This window comes from Pristis pectinata, chromosome 29, assembly GCF_009764475.1.
Source record: "Pristis pectinata isolate sPriPec2 chromosome 29, sPriPec2.1.pri, whole genome shotgun sequence".
In the NCBI taxonomy this organism is placed as follows: Eukaryota; Metazoa; Chordata; class Chondrichthyes; order Rhinopristiformes; family Pristidae; genus Pristis; species Pristis pectinata.
The window spans coordinates 26256891-26264663 of NC_067433.1; positions in this window are offsets into that span (position 1 = coordinate 26256891).

Below are 7773 nucleotides of genomic sequence, written 5' to 3' on the forward strand. Positions count from 1 at the left end.
GGGAAAGCGATGACAATGCGCTGACTGACAGGAGAACAACCAATCAGCATCGCCAGAGAAAACCGCCCTCTGCTAACTGCGGGCAGCGAGGTAGTGAGCGGGAATGGGAATAGACGGACAGGTGTCACGACGAATAGGTGAGCAGCTTTCGGCGTTGATGCTTTGACTGACAGCTCGCTGGCCAATGAGGTACTGAGCAAGTTTCCAATTTAGTGCGAACAATATGGAAATAACTGAAACTGGAGAACTGTGCATAACTTTCGTCCCGTTGCCCTCAAACGAAAATAAGACATGATCACACTGGAGATGATGCAGAGGGCATTGTGTTTGTGGAGTCACTGCAAAGGGTGCAGAGAGGTTTGGGGCTGTGATTGCACTGGAGTGGGTGCAGAGGAGATGCATACGGCTTGGGTAAGTGTGGGGTTATACACTTTGTTAGGGAGGATAATGGTCGACTATTTTCTGAATGGAGAGAGAAAGACTCGATAGTGAGAGGTCAGACAGACGATTCTGTGGCCACCGAAGACACGCCAGGATGGTGCCAGGGTAAAGTTTGTCTCTGTGCAGCGACATAACACTTTCGAGGAGGAGGGTGAACAACCAGAGGTCGTGCCACATGTTGGTAAAAACGGTCTGGGTAGAACAAGGTAAGAAATCCTGCAGAATGTGTGTAGCGGGTGAGGTAAGAAGTTAATAAGCAGGAGCTCGAGGGTAGTAACCTTCGGTGCCACGGACGAGAGGTGTCAGAAATAGAACGATAGGTCAAATGTATTCTTGGCTCAGTAGCCGGTACAAGGGACAGGAATTCAGGTTCTTTGACCATTTGGATCTCTTCTGGGGTAGAGGCGACCAGTACAAGAGGGACTGGATGCACTTGAAACAGACAGGGACTAATATCCTTGCAGGGAAATTTGCTAGTGCAACACGGGAAGATTTAAACTGGATTTGAAGGGGGTGGGGCCTGTAAGCAGGAGCAAGTCATGGGATAAAGCAATAGCCAGCGAGAGCAAGTTTAGTTACCGGGATAACCAGGGGCACAGTAAAGGCAGGAAAAAACAGAATACCCAGTTGAAAAGCATTTATTTAAATGTGACAGATGGAAATCTGAGGTGTGTCCCTGACACATATGTTCTGGTCCTGCTCTCTTTTGGGAGAATATTCGAAAGATATTTTTGATATTATCTCAGTAGGATTGAGTATTCATTTACAATCTCATCCTATTTCTGCAATTTTTGGGTTCCCAATAATGGATTCTAGCCATTTATTTGCTTCAGCTTGTCGTATGATTTCAGTCGTTACACTAATAGCCAAGAGATCCATTCTATTTAAATAGAAAGTTCCTGAACCTGCTACTACATTCCAATGGTTTTCCCAAATGTAACACGTTTAAACTTACAAAAAATTAGGAGTGGTACTATCGACCCTTTGGTTAAATTTTAAGAAACTTGGAGACCATTTAGCCAGCATTTTCATATGATGTAAGCTGACCATTTCCGAATGCTTCTCAATAACTTTCCATTCGAATATAGAGGAGCGGAGTTAATGTCATAATAATGGTCAACCGATGAAATACGACAGTCCAGACTCTGTGTAGTTTTTGGTTAGTTTTTGTTATTATTATTTTTGTTTTGTTATTGTTCTTTTTTTTTAGTTTGGGTTTTTTCCATATAATTAAATTTCTTTTTAAATCTTTTTCATGTTCAATTATCAAGAGATTGGAAGGCTCAAATGACATATTTTCCTCGTAATTTGTGTCTGTATACGTTAACCGTTATTATTGCAATCCCGATCTCTTTGTATCATTTGTATCATTACTATTGTTATGTTTATTAATTTGAAACATAATAAAAATATTGAAAAAGGTTGGAGCTCTGTTTCAGTGATGCAGTCCCGGCTGTTGACCCCAGGAGCACAGAGACCCTCATCCCCAAGGGGAGAATCCACTCTCGAGGGAGGCAAACCGGATTGACCAGAATTATCATCGAAATCTGGGACGATATGCATTACCCGTGGGCCGTACAGTAGGAGTGCATAATTACTAGAAGGGCGACATCCAGGAAGCTCCTCGAGGCCCAAGCTGTGGTGCAGAGGCAGCGCCTCGCTGCCGAGGACGATGCTAAATGAACGCTCCGCTCTCCATGGGCAGTGACGAGGGAACGTCATTGTTGGATGTTCCGGACTATATTTCAAATAGTGAGTAATTTGATTCTGTGCGGACTGAGCAAAGAAAGTCCATGTCTGATCCTGCTGGAGACAGTGCATTCCTGCGACACTGCGCTATTCAGCCACACACCGTTCGCAGCGGTCCCACCGCTTATCCACTGACTCTCTCTCTCTCTCTCTCTCTCTCTCTCTCTCCTCTCTGTCTCTCTCTCTCTCTTTCCCTCTCTGTCTCTCTGTCTCTCTCTCTCTCGCTCTCTCTCTACCTCTCTCTCTCTCTGAATCTCCTATTTTATCACCTTCACCATTAACCCATTCTCTCCTGCTCCATGAGTGTAGGTGTGCGCCGAGTCCTCTGCGCTACCGTGAGCTGTGTGAACGGACCGGTTGTGTGAGCATACAGACCGGTCCACCTCGGATTCTGTCCCGAGGGAATTTTCTGTCTCACACCCAGTGTATGAGGATCACCTAAAGCAGCGGACTTGGATAAAGACAGTGAGCCCAGACCCTGGGCAAAGTAACCTTGGCCACTTCAAACGTCGGACTGCTGGGGACAGTAACGAGAGTAGCGAGTTTCGCCGGTTGATGGTAAGATGGGCCAGGATGGAGACACTCAGCCTGCCGAGCCCACTGGATATTCAGCGGATGGGACGCCCCACCTCGCCGCAAGCGACAGGAAAAAGGACTTCAGCTATTCAGCAACTTCAGCTGTCCCACACTGACAGGGCCGGGCCGCTAAGCCTCCACCCTCCAGCCACTTCACAGGCAGATAATTAGGCCGTCCTGTGGTTGTTCACCCAGCTTCCTGTGTTGAAACAAGAGCAGCACACTCAGCCTCTCGCTCCTGGAACATTGACCAAAGATGTCTGTCAGTTCCTGTGTGCTGTTCTTCAGTGAGACAATTGACCTATTGAACACCCTAATCGATTGCATTGGAGGAACAGATCGATCATCTGCTCCGTACTGTGACACAGAAGGGAGGACCGTGTCTGTCGCTGCACAACTGTGGCTAAACGAGCTCAGTCTTGCCAAGCAGAGGTTCTTCTGTTGTGGGCAGTGGAGGGGTCACGCGTTTTAACAACCAGGTTTATCACACATAGGAAGTAGAAAAGTATTTCCACCCCGAACCGGTAAAATTGAGGGAGGGTAGCTGCGCCCTCTCCTCTTTAACGTCGCAGGTTCAGCCTTTCTTTGTACAAGTACTCTTTCGGTTTGTCTGTCCCTGCCTTACACACATACCATCTCAGGAAGGACACAGCCTCAGCGCCGTGAATGGAAATGAGACAAGGTGAGCTATGCCGTGACCCCAAGAAACTGCAGTGAATGTGTGACACAGCTCAGCACATCACGTAAACCAGCCTCATGGACTCTTGCCTGCACTTCTCGCTGGCCCGAAAAAGCAGCCGGATTAATCAAAGAGTCAACCCATCCGAACATTCTCTCTTCTTCCTCACCCATTGGGCACAAGATACAGAAGCCTGAAGCACGGACCAACAGGCTCAAGGACAGCTTCTAACCCCAATGTTGTAAGAAAGTTGGCTTCTATTGCTGGGGCTGGAGTAAAATGCCTCTGTACAACTGAGTAGAGGTTGGGGGATACCACGCCTGGAGGACTGCAGATAATTTTGGTCTCAAACAAAATGGGAGATATATTCTTTATTCAGAGGTTCTCCACGCATGGTTCCCAGGAATTGAACACTGGTGTGTTGTGTGTGACTTCCTACGGGGAAAGAGTAGACAGAATAGGTGTAAAATTCCTGGCGTTCAGGAAGATGTTGAACTGCTCGTAAAATAAGTTTTGGTATTGGTATTGGTTTATTATTGTAACTTGTACCGAAGGTACAGTGAAAGACGTGTCTTGCATACCCACAGTACAGGTCAATTCATTGCACAATGTAATTACATTGATTTGGTACAGAGTCCATTTATGTAGTACAGTTAAAACAATGAACAATGCAGAGTAAAGTGTCCACAGTTGCAGAGAAAGTACAGTGCAATATGGTGCAATGTCACAACAGGGTAGATCGTGAGACCATAGTCCATCTCATTTTATTAGCGACAGTTCAATAGTCTTCTCACCATGGGGTATAGGTTGTCCTTAAGTCTGCTGGTACGAGGCCTCAGGCTCTTGTATCTTCTACACGATGTAAGAGGAGAGAGAATGTCCCGGGTGGGTGGGATCTCTGATTATGCTGGCTGCTTCACCAAGACAGCGAGAGGTAAAGACAAGAGTCCAAGGAGGGAAAACTGGTGTCCATAATGTGCTGGGCTGTGTCCACCACTCTCTGCGGTTGTGGACAACGTAAGATAAAATAACACAGGACCTGGAGGGGGGGCTTACATAAACTTATTCCTGAATTTGCGTGCTTTCACTAATTATTGCAAATTATTGTTCATGTTCTCCATTCCAGTACAGTTCCTGGGAGTATGCTGTGCGTCAGGATTCGAGAAAAATGCCCCGATTCATCGTTGTTTCGGTTTACAGTGAGGATCAGATTGGGAAATACGTATCGGAGTGACATTGATTGTTTAGTGTCCGCTGTTTTACAGTCGGCTAAGGAGGAAGTCATGTCCACTCTGGCTCAGAATAACAATTTAACTCTTGTGTTGATTTCTCCCTGGCTCCGCCGTAGCACTGCTGAAACTTCCGCCTGAAACACAAAACTCCTGTCGGTTCTGCACATTTAAAACTTTTCCTTTTTTCATTAACCTGATTCTTATCATTACGGTACTCCAATGAGACTGTATCATTTACTCTGGCCATGGGGGTATTAATACCAGTAACTTGGTTTTACTTGCTTTCACAAGAAACGATCGGATTCGGGAGAAATGGTGGTTGTTGTAACAGGTACACCAGCTGGAACTGAACTCTACTTAGGACAGGAAGGTTTGGTTCGAATGAGAGCTCTTCTTGGTCAATGCAGAATAGATGTCCAAGGAGACATTAACAATGTCTTCAGCTCCTCCCTGAATTTAGCTTGGGTCACTGCATAAATGTACGTGTTTGTGCAAGAACTCAGGTGCGCAAGCAGAGCTCCAGTAAGAGCAGCAATAAGTTCTGGAGAGGAATAGTCGCGATCAGAATGCATGGTGTGACCGGCGATAAAATGGGTCACAGTTGTCGGCAGCCACAGTAACAGGAACAGTTTCCCGATACAAGGAACAGTAATACTATGAATTTTCTTCTCCTCTCCATTTCTGTGTCATGACGATTATCCTTACTTTGATTTCGAAATCCCCATCGGGATTTACTGGACACCAAGACATGCCTGACCGTCAACCCATTAAATAGAAATATTGAGCCAAAGACGCAGAATAAATCTCGAAATGATTTCAGTCGGGTGAACGCCACAAATGCTGGCGAGTTAAAGGCCTCCAGTCTGAATTCTATACCCCAAGAAATGTTGCCAATTATTCGTAGAGGTTGAAATACAAACAAGTAGGGGATATTCTCCAAAGACATCATGATCAGAATTACTGCTGCAATGATTCTCACTGTTTTCACTCTGCAGTACTTTGTTTTAAACTCCTGACAGCACATGACAACATATCGGTCAATGGTGAAGGCGACTGTACACCACTGTGACAATTTCAGACTGACGCCCATCAGGTACACAATGGTGATAAGGAAGCTCTTGTGATACAGAAATGTGCCTGGCAGACGTTTAATTAAAATTTGATAGAGAACGACATTGATAATGATGACCGATAAATCTGACACTGCCATGATCATCATGTAGGCGCCGATACATTTGGAAAGACCGCAGTTCCCTCGGGAGAGAATTATAATTGTCACCAAGTTGGCTGTAATAGAAACCGAACAGTCGTCAGTAACGGTGCATATATTCGCCTGCCCATCTGTTTAGTGTCATCTGGACAGGTCGCGCGAACGATTCTGGGGGTTGGCGACATCGCGACACTGAGGACAAGGCATCGTCAATCACTCAAATAACTTCTGAGAAATTAGCAGCAGAACAGGTGTTGAAGTAAGACTTCCAGGCTAGGCAATAGCAAAGCATTCAGAGAAGGTTGCGTGTTTTGTTATAATTCCTGACAGGAGCAGCATCTAACAGTGTATGAGTGAGTTATTGCAGCCGAGGGAAGGAAAGAATATTGAGGAAAACAACGAATTAATTGATTATATCATTAATGCACGACAGTTGGGCGTCCTCAGTCGCGTCCAGCTCTTGTTGTCCGTTCATGGTTCTACCTAATCTGAGAAGTAGTGAGGAATCAGGCGCCTTGGTGGGACTGAAATCACATAAATAGAGATCGGGAAGCAAGGCTGTGCGCCTTCAGGGTACGTTAGTGATCAGATTCGTCCGTGAACAGTCAGCAGTGGGTTTATCATCATAATTATTGATACCAAGTGCCTCTGGTTCTTAACAAAATACAGAGGAAATTAAAATCTGTGTGGTTCCTGTAATTTCGCAGAAGCTGTGGCGGAAAGATCGTCCTGCCTTCTAGATTCCAAATCAATTAGGGAAACTAACGGGAAACAGTTCTCATTACCCACAGAATCCCCTGATCAGTGCGCTGTTGTTACATTACTGCGGCCACTGTCCAGGGGAATCCCAGGATAACAAAGATGACTTTCTACTAAGGATCCGACGGCGGTGCAAAATCCCTGCCTCACTGAAAGAACCTCTGTTGTGGGAATCAGAGATCAGGATCCTCCATTTCTTTTTACGGGAGGGGACGTTTTGCCCAACAGGTGTGCACACACTGATGTCCCCTCACCAGCCCTGAGGACTACAAGGAATTCGGCGGTTATTGAACAACTTAATGTACTGTGTACATCGTTGTGCATCATTGGAACCCGCTGCATCCAAACACACAATGCAGTGTCAGATGGTCCAAAGCTGTGAGACGATGCCCTACTTTGACTTACCGGGGAGACCAAAGACTGCTAGAATTGGGTTAAAAAATATCTTCCATCTTGAGAATCGGGGGGCCCCGATTCATTTTCGAAGATTGTTCGAATTCTGTCCCGTCTTGTAGCTCACATCAGAGAATGACTGCGATCTCGAAACCCTCCCGCTTTATAGCAAACACGGATACTCGGTCAGAGAGAAACAGGTTGTGCAATAACCGTCGTTCGTTGGAGCCACTTAACAAACAAGTGGTGATGTTCCGCTCCAGTGCGACCGAGATTCCAATGCGTCTATTGTGAATCTGCACCAAGAAGCTCATTCATTCACGTTCCACAACGGAAAATACCCCCAGAGGGAGTGACTTCAAGGCTTGCTTTGCAATCCCTGTAGGTAACATCCCTCCAGGACGACCTGAGCTTCTTGGAGCCTCACAGTGATTCAGTGACACGTCACTTCCCCGTTCTATTATTGGATCTGTTTTACCATAGAACCATAGAACTATACAGCACAAAACAGGCCCTTCGGCCCACCATGTTGTGCCGTCCATCAAACCACCCTCACACTATCTAATTCTTTCCTCCCGCATATCCCTCTATCTCACATTACTCCATGTGCCTATCCAACAAGCTCTTGAACCTGTCCAATGTATCTGCTTCCACCACCACTCCAGGCAGTGCATTCCATACACCAACCACTCTGGGTGAAAAACCTCCACTTGACATCTCCCTTGAACTCTCAC